At 39.9% G+C, this 16108-nt stretch overlaps 1 protein-coding gene across 1 annotated transcript in view; it reads right to left on the bottom strand.

Moving 5' to 3' along the window:
* The window catches only part of LOC109632023 (myelin basic protein-like), a 48369-nt gene that overhangs the window by 3687 nt on the left and 28574 nt on the right, over positions 1-16108 (bottom strand). The window lies entirely within an intron of this gene.

Consider the following 16108-nt stretch of genomic DNA (forward strand, 5'->3'; position numbering starts at 1 on the left):
GACTGTCTATAACTGCATTTCGCCATTTTTTTCTACAAAGTTTTTCTAAACAGTGCAAATTACAGACCTTCCAATCTGAAAAGTTTTTCAGCTTCTGTCTGAAAATTGTGTTGATTGCTTGACAGACCTCTGCAATAAAATGCAATATGTGCTGCTTCAAAGCTGGGTCAGCTTGCCAACCCTTTAGGAACCACTTATAGAGCCATACAGCCACACCATTTTGTCACTGTATATGTCTTGGATTTTCCAGCAGCACTTCAAGCACAACATCAACAATGGCGGATCACAGAGTCTCGTTAAGTTTTGCTCCTGGCTTTGCAACTGTATTGCACTGTACCATTGGCATCCAAATACGACAGGTTTAAAGCATTTGTACAGCTTGCAAAAATAGTGGTCACAATGTTTTTTGGTTGGTCCCACCCCTAGCCCCTGAACTAAGCATTACTTTCTTCAGGGTCAAAGCAGTTTTTTCTGGTCACATGAAACATAAAGAACTGGTTAGAGACTAGGTCTTAAACAACCTTGGTGGAAAAGGGGTAGCTTAGTGATTGCTGGCCAAATGCTGACATTTCTGTCTAACAAAACAAATCTTCTTCAGAGTGGAGGACGGTCAAGTCACTGAAACCCCACTGTTTTCAATCTTCCAAAAAATATGACAAGGTGCTTTTATTATTGTTCTGGAATGTATCAATGTTATTCACCTTTTACTGAAATGATGGAATCCTGCGGAGATAACAAAGTGTACTCACCTGTACAGTTACCACCGTCATACACAATCTAAAAATAATGATCTGAGATGATTTTATCTCTGGGTGCCAAATGAAATCCATCACATTGAAAAAGACTGTAATGATCCTTTAACTGCTTCTCATGATTGCGATCAGCTATATTCAATTATTCTCTACCTACTTCATCATGTTTTTTTCTTCAAACCAAACATCCATTATTAAAATATATTGTTATTAAAGCTGCATGGTGTCTGTGAAAAAGATGATAGGTAGGAGCCAAATGTCTCTGTGAAAGATTATACAAATATTCTATTAACTTTATAAGAGTTTTAAATACATGAGCAAAAATGTGACTGAAAACAAGTGGACTGTATAAAGCAAGTCCCTCTAATCTATACTATTTTCTCTTATGTATGTTTTATGGAGAGAGACAGGAAATTAAGACAATACCTTGCTGCCTGACTGGTAACAAGAACTGTAAGTAATGCATCATGACAACTCCAGTATGTTAGATAAGGAAACTGTGAGGACACAATGTTATGATTTGTTCTTTCTGCCTTCTGCCCTATCTACAAACCCGTACACAGCTGCCTGCTCTCTACACAGCTCACAATAACTGTCTTTGACTTGTTCGCTGAAAGTTCCTTCTCCCGTTAAGTTATATCAATTTCTTCTGGTTCACCTCTTACAGTGCGAGCTATGAGATAAACCTTGCTTACTTTTATTCTTTAAAATAACACAAATTGACTCTCAATAATAGGAACGGCTAATTTATTGTTAAGGCAAATCAGACATTGACGGTTTAATATACTTAATACTTAAGTTACATATTGAAATATCAAGTGCAAAACTCTTCACACATCACTCTGGTTTTGAATGAATCCTGTGCATCACTAGGTGCGTCATTACATCACATGGCAACTGAAGGTTGCATACTGCCAGATCCATGAAGAGAGTGTGTAGCCACCATTAAATGTGATGTTGACTAAGCATATGATGATTAAAAAAACTTTCATTATTTTATTATTTCTGTAACTTCATTTTCTGGAGTAACACTTTTTGACCAGACTACACAGTAGTAGGTATATATATATATATATATATTTATTTTAACGTGATTTTAAATATTTGAGATCCTGCTGGTAGGTATTTTGGTACCCAGCCCAATCACCAATACCAGTGAGACGGCTTGTGCTCCTACTTTTTGATTAGGCCAAGGCTCAATATCTAAATTATGGTCAATCAGACACTGACTTGTTTCCTCCATGACTAATCTAACCGTTCGTTTAATAACATGAGTCAGGCAGTCAGTCTGACAGCGAGCAGTCCTAAATAGATTCCTCCACACACCTACCCAATCTTCCTTAATTTAAATTGTCTGTGCCACTCAGCCTGGCAATCAGGACTAATCTCCTCTTATATTCAGGTGTAATTCAAAGTCACTTCTCAGACATTAACTGTCATTTTCATTGTGACCGTTTACAGTTGAACCTGGTTGTGCTTCCCTTGGAAATATTGAAATGTGAAGGGAAATAGGCGTTTCAAGTCATTCTTCGGTTTTTTTGAGAAGGAGGCTGAGGTGGGGTGGGGGGGTGGAAATCCAAATGGGATGCAGCCTGTTTCTCTTTCCTGTCTATTGTCCTTCACTACATTAAAAAACAAACTCCTCCAGCTGCAGCCATCACTGTTTGGACACTGGTTATGCAAAGCAACTTGTAAACAACACTAAGGGCCAATTATCCAGCAGTCTGAAGCATAACACTGCAGACAGAAGCAGGGATCTGCTGACAGCGTGCTGCCTTCACTTTGCTGGCTCCTTTCATAACCACCAGATTTACTAATGTGTTGAATCTCCAGATAATGAGAGTTTTTTAGGACTATCTGTCACTGATGTAGCAAAGAGGTCCTCAGGCCACCAGAGGAGAAGACACGGAGGTCAGCGTCTGTTGTACATATGCTCTGTCTGATACATAGCTCTATCACCTGCCTTTATTAGCACAGAGAGATACCGACAACCTTCAAAATATGTTGACATTACGCTTTTCATAATGTCAACAAGACACACTTGCATGATACAGTAAACGAAAACCAAAAACAGCCTGTCTGATCTGCTCAGCCGAGAAATTCGTGGAAGATGGGAAAGATCAGCATCTAGAAGGGAAGAGGTATGCATGGAGTGGGTCTCAAGCTCATTTTTCCTCCTCTTCATCAGTGTGAAGAGGATGTGCAGCTTAGCATCTGGGACAACAACAAGGGCTGTGGGGGGACCGAGGCACGGGAAGCATTCCTCTGAAAAAACACCCTTCGCTATGTGGCCCCAGACCAAAACTCCTACCCAGAGGCAAAAAACTCCCCATGCCACTGCATTCATGGTGGATCTGAAGCACCCACAGGCCTGAAAGAAAAAAGACGCTCTCTGTCTCTGTAACCCCATCTGGCATTCAGGACGTGAGTCCTCCAGAGATTTTTCTCGACAAGATAAGAGCAGCAGAACCACTCCCTTCTTACAACCCAAGCCATGTTCATGACCTTTCCACTTCACAGTGTCTTCAAATGGGGAAGGGTTTTGCTAAAAGGGAAAAGTTTAAAGATGTAGCTAAACATCTTTTTTTTGCATGTTGCATCAAAACCCAAAAAAACACTTTTGCCCACACTGCATCTAATGAGGCTCTGTCCACCTTTGTTTTCTGCTAGTGTTGCAAGCTCCATTATATACACAGCTGTGTCGTAGCTGCAGTATTCATCCAACCAGATGTGAGGCTAACCTTGCAGCACTACTAAATAAAATAAAAGCCCTTGTTATTACGAAGAGGTCCTCACAACCATTTGTTTCCCGACCAACTAATGTTATTTTCTCTGTCTATTTTTTCCACCCATTTCTGCATCACTCTCGTTTCCTTGACAGGAGTGAATCAAACATGTAAAAGGTTTTTCTCACAACGTGATATGAACATATTCATCAAATAACCTGGCTCAGTCTCATTCTGCTGCTTTTATATATAATGTAGGTGTTTCATTTACAATGACCAAAATGTCTAATGGTGTACCACCATGGTATGAAAATTGATGATTATCATTCCATTTGCATTTGAAAAAAATACAAATACATCTGCTGACAACACATCTCACCCCCAACTGCCTGTAAGACTTGCTACACACACCAACACACAAACGCACACAAGTTTTCACAGCTTTTCGCATTAGGACTTTACATTGTCTTACATTTATTGTGGACAACCAAACCAAAACCTCATGCCTGACTGTAACTTTAACCTAACCACAATGAAAAATCTGAATTATTTCCCACTCCGTAGATCCTGGCTAAATCTCCTTCATCTCTTCGGTCGTTAAGCTCTGAATGACCATGATCTGACCCCATTAAGAAACAAACACACTTTTCCCTTGAGTGGCTTTATAAGTTCTATATACTTATATAAAATACTTCCCTTTTATTTATTACTATTAATTAGTTGAAACCCTACTTGATATGTTCTTAATACTTTCAGGCATGAGAACCTTCTAATTTGAGATTAATTATATTTCTCCAGAAGCTGGCTTGAGCCATTCATCCTGCTGCATTAACACTTAACTTTATCTCTGTCACGACAGCTGTGTTTGTGGAGCATTTCATTGGCAGCTAGTGTGAATGGTTGTCTCAAGTAGGAGAGTGGGACAGCGCGAGAGAAAGAATACCACTCAACACTGGTTGATACCATCATCAGTGCTCAGGGACGTTCTCGGAACTCATAGAGACATTGGACGTGAATTTTTTTTTTGACAAATGGACCGACTTCAATATGGAAGTGGACATGACTAATGTCCTGAAGCTGTAAACCAGTAGGATGCTTGTGTCAGCGCCTTACTGATTTTTGAGAAACTATATCATATTAATAGCTTAAGGTCACAACACAGTCTACAAACATTCTGCTCTGCCAAACACTTAAGATCTCAAAACCGTTGAACTGCTACAACAAACGTCAGTAAAACCGAGATGGAGCACACAGATCTCATCACAAGACGACAGCCTTATAACTAGGGGCTCCTAAAATTCACTGTGAAAACAGTGTCCAATAATTAGAACGTTCTCAAAGTCACAGTGTGAGAGGCATCCCAACTATGCAGCGATGCTCGGGGTTGAGAAGTTGTGAAGGTGGCTGCACAGTCACTTCTTTCAATCAAGTGCCACACGGATGCCTTAAAGAAGAGTCTCACGGTGAACCAAATGAACTCCATTTGAACGATTCTAATCTCTGTGACCACAGACAATTTGTTTCAAATGGTCTAGTCTGTTTCACACAACTTATACCACACCTTTATCTATATATACAGATCTCTGTTAACCAGCTCACAAATGTGACGGGTGTATTTACAACTAGATGCAAATTCAATAGGAGAATAGAGAATAGTAGTAAATAAGCCAACAACTGGCCCCAGTTCATGCTGTTCAGAGACTAGAATACCAGAGCAACATAACCCTATGCTGGTGTTGTCGAGAGACACGGCCAATTCTGTTTCATCTCAGTGTCACTTTTGTTACTGATGTAGTTGCACTATAGAAAAAATAAGGTTACAGAGGTGGTTTGAAGAGACAAATGCTTACTGCCCTAGATGCTAAATTTAATAGAAGATAGATTAATTGAGATCCAATAGCTCAGGCTCATGTGACTACATACTGTATATAGACTATTATGTGCATAATGAAAAAAAATGAAAGTGTCCTGAATAATCCCTTAGTATATTATGAATGTAAGGGGACAGAGAGAGCAATGAAGCAAAATCCATTAAGGAAGTGACACTTGCTCATCCACAGCTGCACTTCCGGTCTAAGTGGAGTTGTTATGAGACTCTTCTTCACTTCATCTTGTCAGACATATGGGATACAGTGGCTAGGGTATTACTTTAGTAATCTTCGTTGTCTTTCATCCCCTCCCCTTGGACTCTTCTGACAGACCCAGCTGCTAACAAGCACACGCATGCACGCGCACACACACACACAAAGACACACATATATATATATACACACACACACACACACACACACACACACACACACACACACACACACACACACACACACACACACACACACACACACACACAGTGATTGTCCTGCCAGATGGTCGAGGTCGGATGACGTGGTCTCTTGAACTCATGGCCACACGGAGGCACAATCTGAGACATGGCACATAAACACACAGAAACAGAATGCACATAGAGATGGTTCCTGTCCACATGAAATCAATCAGGAAAAAACTGCAGACACATGGGAAAGAACTGCCTGTATAAACTGGGTCGATAAGAAAACCTGTCCATGCGCTACATGTTGCCGCTTTTGCATGTTTGAGTGATCGTGAGATTCATTCATCAATCTGACGGAGAGAGAGAGAGAAACCCTGAGAGAAACTGTGAAGAGATCGGAGGAGAGAAAGTGAGGTGAGAGGGGACAGAGAGGGAGAATGTGAACAATGGTGTCAAACCAAAGAACACTGGTCCAGTGATGGATGCTGCCCTTTAACAATCAGAGCTTTTGAGGGGGGAGGAGAGGAGGTGCTCCCCGTTGGCAGTGCCAGGGCCTGTACCAGCTAGAGTCATCCTCCGCCACAGAGACAAATGACTGAGCCACTGCACTTTTACAACTGAGAACCGTACAGCAGAGGAACAAACTCTTACATTATCTCAATACTGTGCTGTATGCATAGTCAGCAGTACACACACATTCAATACATACAGAGAGATGTGGACCTGCAGAACCCACAATTTTAGGGGAGATGCTAGTACAGCGAAAACAAGAAATAAAAAACGCTGAACTGCTTTATTTTCTTCCTTTTTTAAATAAAACACTAATTTACTTAATAGACAATGGTTATCGTTCTTAAAGGTCTGTAATTCTACTGCAATTTTTAATTAAATGAAAGTACAGAGCTCGATTACTTACAGCATGTCTTTAAGACCTGTGTTCTTACAGAGGATGCTAATCCGTTGCTATAAAAACACCTATCTTTTTAAATTATATTTGGGTTTGGTGATGTTGGCCAGGATTTCCACTGTAACACATGCACATGCCTGTAATCAGAGAAAACATTGGGCTCATGTTGGATTTGGACATAAAATACAGAGTGCATCTCGAGATCCGTAGTGCTCGAACTTCTTAAACTGCAGAAAATAATGTGGCCCGAGTCACGTTTGTTATCACTTGGGCAGCTAAACGAAGGGGCTGCTTAATTTAGTTCCAAATTGAGTTCCGCACTCACAAAGAGGTCCACATGTGCAGTGGCTGCATTTGTTTGGTACATGCCAAAACAAAAGACATTTACTGAAAATATTATTCCATTACAAGCCCCGGTTAGATGGCACAATGGCGTAAACCTATGAGGGTCTCATAAGTATAAGTTAAACAGAGGGTTACAAGAGAAAGTAAACAGTGAGAAATATTTACTTGAATAATTATCTGGCTCGACAGTGACATTGTAACTAATTCAAATTCAAATGATAAAATTGGCAATGAACTCAGTGCAGACTATGTAATGTATCTGTTGTTTTAGGCTCATTGATTAAAGATCTTTTTGGCAGTTGATTAAATGAATGCATGTATTTATAGTGATAAACCCATAGGGAAGTATCAACGAACCTAATGAGTTTGCTTGCTTCAACTGTAACTCTACTGCTATGGTTCCCTGTCGCTGCTCTTATCTGTGTGGTTTATGGCAGCAGCAGCAGGCAGATGCTGTCTGTCCTCACTATGAGGAATAACTGTTACTGTCGTGACAGTAGAGATAACAGAGATGTGAGGGAGCTGCTCCAATGACAGTAAGACTTAATGGATGAATATCAAGGGAGTAAAAAACTCTGTGTAAAGTGTGATGCACCGTAATAAACAGGGTTCAGCTGCTGGAGTACTGTAATGATGATGCTCACTGAAATATAGTTTTGAAATGAAAAGAAAACTTTAAGTCCCTTCATTGCTTTGGAGTTAAAGACTGAATATGAATCTTAAGTGACATTTTGTTATGTTTACATGATTTGGAGTAAATTATGCACTTGTGCACTTATCTGCATTTACAAGTCTTTGATCAAAAACTGCCAACTGGAAGGGATCAAAGCTGTCTGGAGATAAGTTATAGGCTGGATTGGATTGGGAGCCTGAGGCACATACATTTGTGTTGTTTGCACAAAAATGTTGACAGAAGGATAGAAATGGTAGAGACCACATCAGAGATACATCTGAAACGCTCCTTTCTGTTTAAGGCCCCGCCTCCCGATAAGGCCTGGTCTGCTCTGATTGGCCAACTACGTGTACGAACCTCTACTCTCGCTTTACTTGGCTTTTTTAGGGGAAGTACCAGATTAACCGCTGCACATGCATTATGCAAATGTGGGGCATTGTGATGTCATGCAACCATATCACCATATCCTGGAAGTATTGGTCGGATTATTGGCACAGTATTTCAGGGGCGTCAGGAACTGGTTTGCCTGTGGGGGTGAGGTGTTTGAGGACTTTGGGCATTTTCAATTTTCAGACCTTTTACATTTACAAAAAACATACAACAAATTAGAGGAAAGAAGACTAAAAAATAAAAAGCAGGGCACAGAGCTTGACTAGCTTAATATCTAAGTTTAAAACGTCCATGTTCCTAATGCCTTTGACTGAGCATTTTCATTTTCGTCCTAATGCTTTATGCTAAATGTCTTTTTTTAATGCATGTGATACATTAGGCAAAGCACTTTAATTTGCCTTCTTGTATAAAATGTGCACAAATACACTGGCCTTGACTGAACAGCTTCCTCTTCAGAAAAATCTGCCGCCTGATAAACATTAATGAGTGTTTGAGCGGGCTACAAAGCCAGTTCCATAAGTTTACTGCGCGGAAAAAGGATTTTGTTTTTATAAAAGTCATAATGAAAGAGTTGATGAGATATTAAGCCGTGCAACTTTAAAGAGTTTAGTGGATCTGCATGAGCAAGTTTGTTCAGAGGTGTGGGGTGTGAGTGTGATAGAGCGTGCTGTTTGTGGCAGCAAAAAATCCATAATACTTGTTCTTTTATAAAAAATATTACTTCCTGTGTTTACAGCCAACAGTAAAGCCGGCAGATTAAAGAAGGAGACAGAACAATCACACGGACAAAAGCAGAAGGAGCTGAGCCGAGCAGATGAAGGGCTTGTCAGGGAATGAAAACTCAGCTGTGTACATCACAAACAGTGGTGCGTTAACACCGCCATGCAGCTGTCAATCCTCAGAGAAACACGCACAAGACTTCATGGGGAGAAATATAATTACCAGAGCATGTTTTAATTCTCTTTTCATTATGGGATGCTCTGTGTTTTCATAAGCTTCTCTACAAAACCTACAATGAGCCCATGAGCCGTTGGTGAGTTTTAGTTTGCCCCCTCTGCTCCACCTCTGCAGTAAAGAGGAGCACTTTGAATAACCCTGCCAGGCTTGGACTGAATCACTGCAATCTGAGAGTACCTGTTCCACCATTAACATTTTGAGTAGCCAGTAGTTCCCAGAGGTAATTATGGTGGGAAGCACGTAGTGTATGGAATGAGTGATAACTGGCTCACATCAATATCATTCCCTTATAAAAGCTCAAGAGTGACTTTGAGAGGGGGACGACTCCAAAATCAAGTCTGATCAGCAGGGGACAGTCTCTTATCTAATACGTGCATAATCTTATCAGCTACTTGCTTTTTTAGTTATTCCATCTCAAGCTATTTTATAAAAGTCAATTTTTCTTCCACTCCACAACTATAGCCTTTCAATGTATTTGCATTATGTGGCCATCTCTATCTGTATGTACAATGCTTTCACGTACTGCAGAAGATAACACTCAGTCCCCTCTCCACAGACTCCACCTCCTCCCGTCTGGACCACTGCACTTGAGGCCTGTTCAGATAATCAAACAGTATGTGCAGAACTTCTAACCTGAATGAAGCCCTGGCAGCACATTATCCCCACCCTTCTCCTCCTTCACTGGTTTCTGGGGACTTCCTGTCTCACATGCAAAGTCCTCCCCCTTACCTATAAATCCTTTTCTTGCCCTGACCCACCAACACCTGCCTGACCTTCTCCAACCCTACTCCATCCAGAAAATACACCTGCTCACAAAGGCTTTTGAACACTTGTTTCTTTTACCCTCGCGAGCATTATTCTACTTTTACTTTTCTGTCCTAATTTATTTTTATTTCTATTCTCTTTTCCTAACTCTGTACAGTTGAGGTACCTTACAGGCACTATATGAATGACAGATATTACTATGATTATTACATTTGTGACTGTCTTTGTTTATCCCTCTTTATTCATCCTTTGGGTTACTCTTGTTGAGGGGTACAATGGTTGAGGGTTACAAATACACACCACCTCCACCTTCCACTGCTGCATTAGTCTCATAACTCTCACATGAAACCCTCATGTGTCACTGTGATCACACACGCCATTACCAACAATGACCAAAGCAACCTGAACTAAGGGTCCAGTGTCAACCACGCTAATCAAAGCATGCAGGGGACTGGCGGAACCCTGCTGGCTGGTCCAAAATCGAAACTGAAAACTTTCGCCATCAGGCCCCCTCAGCTTTGAACAAACTGGAGATAAGGCCTGCAGGGTCAGGGACTTCTCACTTTTTTTAAATCACATTTTTGCTTTCGTTTTCTTATCACCTTTCACATCTATTTATTTTTATTGTCCTTTTACTATTTTTATGTTTTTATGTAACATAGTCTCAGATTTATTTAGTTATCTGAACACTTCTTTGTTTTGTACCACCTCTACGTTGTTGTTTGCCATTCTTGTCACATTGCATAGAGGTCAAAAACTGCACAGGGCCAAGATCAAGCTTTTCTGAATATTTAGTATTTCTAATCTTTCATTTTATTATTATTATTATTCTTTGTATTATTATTAGCCCAATTTATTGAGTAGAAACACTGTGTTGGTACCTCTCTACAACTGTTTTAACTTTGTGGCATTGCAACACAACGACAGGGTTTGAAAGTGAAGTGTTTAACTTTTGAAAAGGTCTTTTTGTACATTAGTTGATGGAGAGTTTAATCACAGCAGCATGGGGTATACGGCACACACATATGGCTTTTCTGTTGATAACTTTAATAACAACATGGGCCCTTTTCAAGTCACAATAATAAAAGCCTTGTTTTATGGCTCCAGAGAGAGGACAAAGGGGAATTATACACACATTGGTAATTATTTTTGTCAAACATTAGAAAAGAACAGAAACTGTAAAAACAAGAAACGTTTTAATTCCCTAAGATGTTTAAAGTCAATTAATGCTATTGTTTCTTTAGAAAATTGCAAAGGGCCATAAAGTTTTTGTCATAAGCAGAGACAATAAACTGAATTCAGCCTGTATGATTATGTTGTGTATTTCATTATTTTTTTTAAAATTACAGTATCTGACTAATCCCAGTTATCCATATACACATTATTATATATTCTTTAAATCTAGGTGGTGGACTTTAATATTTGGTGATTAATACTGAATGGACTTTCCCAGCAGCCTCATCACTCAGACTTTCTAAAACAACCTCTTCAGAAGACAGCGAGCAGTTTCCTTGTACAGACTCTAATGTGAAGCTAGAAAAGATTCTCTCACTCAGGACGGGTTGAAACGATGCAGTTTCTTGAGTTTCTAGCTCTCCTCTATCTTTCTAGTGGGAGGAACTGTTAGGCCTACAAAAGCCTGTGTATGCTTAAATTAAAGAATATATGTAGGGATAAATACAGATACATCTCTACTATATTGTCAAAGCTCCATTAATACACCAACAAATGCTTTTTTGAAATAACCAATTATTTCCAAAAGAACAGATTGACTCATTATGTAAGAGCTTAGGTAACCATATTGATTCATCTCATTAAAGTGTTATTCATGAGAAAATGTGTGGTGGAGGAGACTGAAGCATAAAAACAAAGTAGTTATTATGAGGAAAAGTAAATCTTTTCAAGCCAAGTTGCCTCACAGAAAAAGCCAGAAACTTTTCTGAAAGATGGCTTCTCTCTGTCCTTAATGTCAGAGAACTATATCACTGTTTTCGCAAGTTTTAATAATTTATCTGCATTTCGTGAAAACTTCACATTGACATCTGAAGATTCATTGAGCATTAACTGAACCTAATGCTCAAATACTTTACACCCCACGACTTGGATTCTGGCGTTAACAAGAGGCAGAAGTCCTGATGGCATAAATCTTTCTGAAAGATGGAAAAATCTTTTTCAAACTTAACTTAACATAACTCAACCATCTACTCCTACTGGAATTTGGGCAAAAATAAAAAGTGTGCATCAGCGAGGATACCAGGAAAAATCAATAATGTGATTGTTTATTGCAGGGGTCAGAAAAGAGCTAACTTAACTGGACACCTCTGAAAGAATTGTCTTTGGCCGATCATCCTATATGTTCAAAACAAACAAAACCATCTGTAAATCATTTCCCTACAATGTCTGGTCAAGCAAACATTGCTAAGTCCATCCACATCCAAACACTGTTCTCTGGTGCTCCCGAGTTTCAGGCCAGCCTGTGGTGATGAAGAAACTGTGACCCAGACAGAGTCAGGACGGAGCAGGCAGACAGACAGAGAGAGGGGGTCTGTTTTGCTGAATTGGGGCCTGTTTCAGGCTGGGCCAGGTAATGGAGCCGTAATGGGCTTTTAACAACCAGCACGGCCGATGGTGGTGTTTGCTATTTAGTGGAAAAGCACTGCAAACAGGAAGTGCTGCATGGAGACATCCCCAGACACTGGACAGGCTGAGATGAGTCATGACGCCTGCTGATGACAACCACACCAAAGCAGGCTCAAGTAAAGCGCTGCTAACCTGCCCGTCATAAACCACTCACACTGTGCGGAAATTCCTTTTATTTTCATCAGTCCAAGCTGCGAATCAACCTAATGGCTCTAAATTAGTTCAGCCTTGATGCACAGATGAGAGGAAGGATTTAAATGTGTCTAACGGCAATGTTCCCTCAGTCAGAGTTAGAAAGTTAAAAGAAAATGTGATTATTATACACTAGAGAGCAGTGCCCACTGAGCATTGATTAAACATTACACATCAAAGTGGAATCTACACACGAACACTGAGATGTTTTAACAGCTTTTTGACCAATAACTGAGAAACACAAATCACGACAGAGCTTTGATTTCCACTTACCCCTCCAGGAAACTGTAATTAAGACAAGCTCCTCATTATGCACAGCTTCTAAACTCACCTGCCTTCATTTACCAGATGAACCAACCAAAATGCTAAGCTCATTATTTCCCTTCATGCTGCACAGCTCCGTAATGGTAAATTTTGATGTCTTAGAAAATCAGAATAATGAAAAATGCAGTCAGATTGGGGGTTTGGTTTCGCTTATTTGCCACTTCTGCATCCTAATAAATTTGTGTTTTCATTATGATTTGCCGGAAGCATCTGAGGAAGTTGGGGTTAAAAAAGAGGCTTTAGTTATAGAGAAGAGTCACGTTTCATCGCAAGGTCAAAGTAAAGCCAAAAGAAAAAGCTGACTGAAGCATTAATCCACCCTGATTAGTAATACAGTTAGTTTCAGTATGTCAGATAACTTCTTGTTCCTCCTTTGATAATACATTGTCCCCAAAGAGTAAAAGCGTGTTGTGCGCGTGGCTGCTTTGAAGTGGTGGATCCTCAATGTTTGCCCCATGCTGATCAACGACAAGTGTTTAACACAAGGGACAATAATAAACTGCAGGAGAGGCAGCGTATAGCTAACAGATCAATCTGATGAAGCCTCTGCAAGGTATAGCTCTGCTGTTGAAGAATAAGTGAGAACAGCAAGGTGCTAATAAATTTCCTCCTTTTGCATAAGGAGGCATGATTACTCTGCTGTAGCATAAAATAAGAACACACAAATGCAATACAAGCACACACACACACAAACACACAGACACCCACACACACTCACTCACTCTCATTAGGTCAATATTGACATTTCTTTAAAAATCAGTTGGTTAGTGCCAGCACCCCCTGATGCAGTGGGAATGATTCTGCATTGTTGTATAATCAATCAATACTGCTCCGTGTGTACCAGAAGACCTGAACCGATGGAATAGACACAATCACGTTGTAATCACTCTCGGAGCTCGTCGTCAATCGTCTGAACAAGAATTGACCTCCGGGGGGAACGGCCAATATTTTGAGGCTTCTTGTGCAGGGAGTTAATAACCTGGCCAAGACTCGGTGTTCCATTCACAGAACATTGTTTACAGTCTGACCAGCAACGTGAGACACAAGACTGGAGTTGGAGTCGAGAGACGACATCTACGACTGGATTTTTTCTGATATTTTTTGTTAGGTGTTTTAACAATAAATTGGCTAATCTCTACTTTGGCTAACGTCCATTAACAGCTATCTGGATACAGACGGTTTACCTGCAGGAAACCAATGCCTGCTCAAATGTGATTGGTCAAACCAGAAATTGAAACCGAAAGCTTTCCCTCCCTTACAGATACTACGTATTCACATGCAAAATATGTTTATAGAGATTAGGTCACTAATGTTCAAATGATCAGACTTTTTTATTTCAACTTCTTACATGGATTACTTTTTTTTAAAAGTTAAATTCCTAATTGAGCTAAAATTGAGTAATCTGAGCTATTTTAGTTAACTTCCAGAAGAGTGTTAGGAGCCCCATAGATGTTCACTTGATATAAATGATAAACAGCTGGTTGACAATAAAAACTTTAAATAACAAACCAAAGCTGAACGTAGCATTAGCATTAACAAGCTGACAATACAAACTACCAGCATGTTTCCCAGCTGTGATCCTGGAGCTCCTGAACATGCAGGGTTACAGTCGTACATCCAAACCCATATTATGACAGACTTAAAAATCAAATATTTTCCTTTCTGAAAACTACTGATCTTGCTGTAAACCACTTATGTAAAATGTAAACGATGTAACCAGCGAGAACATTTACCATGATAAGTACGTGTCACTCCGCAGGTCTCTTCGGGCTGTAGAAAAGACATTTTCTCTTTTTAATCTTTAAAATCTCTCCCTGTGGTTACTGATACTGGTATGTGGAGAGCACACAGCCAATTTTCACTTCACTCCTGTAGTGTAGCCAGGAGACCGAAATCGTTAATTAGCTGTGTAAATTTGCCGGTGAGATTGTTTCCAACTGTTGCTGAAATTTCCTTCACACCTTTTAGATTAATTATTGTGAGTTATAGCCTAAAGAAAATGTGTAAAAATGCAATTTGAAGCTAAAATTGCGGTTTCGGCCCAAGTATTATTTCATATTCAGCCCTTGTAGAGGGAGTGGTAGTAAAACATAGAATTTATGTTTCTGATATATGGTGGACTATGAATCTCACTAATATCTTTGTCATCTCTGCAGTTTGAGTGAAGACGTTGTATCTAACTGTGAGGTACCCTGTGAAGACGAGAGCTGTAGGGGAGGGGGTTGGGATGCTTTTAACACTTACAATGGCTGTTGACTGATCCTCTGTATTGGCAGATACAAGCAAAACTGTTTTAGCATCAGACATTTACATCTCATGCTGTTCACCCACACACATTCAAAGAGGCTTATACAAGCAAACTATTATTTCTCGTTTTTCTCTTGCAGTGAGGTAACGTGGCCAAATCCTTCCCCTCTCTTGCATTTCACCTCAGCTCACCCTGAAAACAATGGAGACTGAGACAAGAAAACTGCCCTTGTGTTCCATCCCCCTATCTCTTGAATGTTCGGTGTTCCTCCGAGACAAATGAGGCCAACATCTTGAAGGTTTCATTCTCTTGCAAAGTGAAGAACCAACTTTCCTCCCAAACCTCTGTCTCTCCTCATTATTGGGTGTGATTACTTTTTTTGGCATGCCACCGAGCTCAAACAAGAAGCCTCTAGAAGCCAACACACTTTAAGTCTGTAGATGATGTTCGGCTCCGGGTGTTTGGCCACAGCACAATATTGTATGCAAGGACAAAAAATGAATAATTTCCTTCACTCTGAAAAGCGCCTGAGGCTGCATTTTCACTCATTTCCAATCATCAAAGTTGACAAGAGCCAACGGAAGCTTCAGAGACACTAATGGTTTCATTCAGGAAAGATAAAAAGACATTAGAGCAGTCGATTTCATAAGAAATGTCTTTTTCAACTTGTATTTTAACTTAAGTCTTTGTAGAGCTTTTATTTCATAATATTTTACATACATTATCTTGGTTTATTATGAGCAATTTATATAAAATAATGTGCCATACATAATTGAGTGCTTAGATAACTAAATGAGGTTTATCTCAGCAGGAGGACCATTTATATCTGAGCCATCGCCTCATAGAAAAAACAATTTGCACAAGGATTCAAAATTTTCTTTGGCCTCCGGGAAAATCCCCTTTATCCCATTTTGTAAAAA

This window comes from Paralichthys olivaceus, chromosome 13 (assembly GCF_024713975.1).
Source record: "Paralichthys olivaceus isolate ysfri-2021 chromosome 13, ASM2471397v2, whole genome shotgun sequence".
Classification (NCBI taxonomy): Eukaryota; Metazoa; Chordata; class Actinopteri; order Pleuronectiformes; family Paralichthyidae; genus Paralichthys; species Paralichthys olivaceus.